Raw genomic sequence first — 2,252 nt, forward strand, 5'->3', positions numbered from 1 at the left:
CTGGCTTCCCATAATTAGAGTAATAAGGTCTTCAGCCATTTTAAGCATTTGTTTTTGTGGCATGGGAGGATAAGCATGTGCTTTGGACGTCGGTTTTCTAGGCGTAGTGCAAACTGTGGGCTTGAGAAACTCGGCAGTTTTAGTAGGAGATTAAGTTGTCGGTTTAATATGAATATTGGTAGGTCAGAATACACCCTCAGAAGCCGGTGCCTGCACAGTGGCTCCGGACCCATCCAAGGTAGAGACATCCGCAGGCTCCATAGTCAAAGAAGCATCTCGCTGCATACCGGACTCCAAATGGGTCTCAGCAGGCATGCGAATCTGTACAAGCGGGCATAAGGGGTTGCAAAGGCACCTCACTACATACCTGAGGACTGGCAACAAGCTTAATGGAAGTGTCGTCGGCAGTTTTTGACCTATGCGGTCTGTCTCTGTCTTTGTGCTTTTTCGGAAGATCAGTAATCGGAAGGCTTACTAAAGCCATTTCGGAATACGGAGAATGAGAGTGAAAGAATTTAGCTACAAAAATAGCCCGACGACGAATGGTCCGGGCATTAAAGAAGGCACAAAACCAACAGCTAGGGACGTAGTGGTCTGGGCCTAAACAGGTGACGCAGTAAGAATGAAAATCTCTGTGAGGTAATTGTTTTCCACAGGCAAGACAATTGTTAATGTTTTTTGACATAGGTAAGGGCAAGAAAAAATAATCCCTAACAGGGTACTTAGCTTTAGAAGACTTCAGGTCTGAAACTTGAAAAATTAAAATTTCAGGTAGCGGCCGACCGACACTTGCAAACTGCTTCTGCTTCAGGCTCCTTCTCGGCAAGAAAGACTGATGTAATGATGTCGGCTGCATGTTTTATACCACTGACGACCTGACATCATGGAAGAGGCAACAGCATCCGACGCAGAAATCCCAAGACTCAGGTATTCGGGCCGACTGAGGGCTACCTGCAGGCAGATAACCCAAGTGTGATAACTGCAACAGTGAAACACGAAGAACATCCCTACATTCTTAGAGATCAAAATAAGTGTCGCCATCCTTTGTGTATGCTTGTAGAAGTCAGAGACTTCATACCGTACTGATGTCTCGGAGTAAAAAAAAAAAAAAAAAAAAATGCCCCACCTAACCAATGAATTACTCCTGCATTGACTAAAGATCTCCGACTACCCCATCTCCTGTCTCACTGACTGAAAGTAGTTAGCGTTTGAATCTCACTGCAAACATATCCATCCTGTTAATGATCAACTTCCAACAGCATACAAAATAGCAACAATCACCCCCTGAAACTACTTTCCGTCATCTAACCTGTGACTGTACTGTCCCCAAACCACTGGGTTAGCTTCCTGTTCCTCTTAATCTCAGCCTTTTATGTTACATGCTGGTGACTATCGTAGAATTCTTATACTCCTGAATGGCAGTCTCCCTGACACTCACGTGTTTGTTAAACCATCACTGATATGAAGTGACTGAATCCCACAATATACCAATGGAAAAAGGTCCAGTTGCCCGGAGTTTTTGACCTTTTTCCGTTGGTATAAAGTGCTCAAAACATTTTCTTAAACAAATAAAAAAAGAATAAATGGAGCAACGGAGACTTTCTTTTCTCCGTTGCTTCTGTTTCAAAGCATTGATGTACTGGGCATACGTAGGACGCAAGTCCCATACGTATGCTCAGTACATCAAAACAAGGAAGCAGTGTACCACAACCAGCGGAAGAACAGTAATGCGCCGTTATACAAGGATATTATTTAAGAAAAGTATATTTTTTTCTTAAATAATGTCATCACTGTATAATACCAATAACCGACTCAGTGGTTGTGGTATATTGAAATTTACCCACGGTTGGCTTTGTTTAATCACTTGGGCTTCACCCTCGCGATTAAACCACACCAACCGTAGGTAAATCTTCAATATACCACACCATGTCATCGGTTCCTGCTTAAGTAATTATCTCTCCTCACAATTATTGCCTCTCTCTGCATGATTTTCTTAAATGCCCCCAACCAGCAGAGTCAGACACCTTCTACAGGTCATGAGGACTGTATAAGTCTCCATTACGAGTTCTGGTCATCCATGAGCCTTAATTAGAGCCGCAAGCATGTTTTTGTTTAAAACAAACTTAAATGTCTGTCAGTCTGTGAAGATTTACTTCTAATTATAAACGTTGCCTTACTTCAGACCATTATGCATATGGTTCTAAGCCCACTTGGTTTAATGGCCGCAGTCATGAACCCCCACAAGTTCGAGA

This window comes from Protopterus annectens, chromosome 3.part0 (genome assembly GCF_019279795.1).
Source record: "Protopterus annectens isolate FY-2018-M chromosome 3.part0, PAN1.0, whole genome shotgun sequence".
NCBI classification, from domain to species: Eukaryota; Metazoa; Chordata; order Ceratodontiformes; family Protopteridae; genus Protopterus; species Protopterus annectens.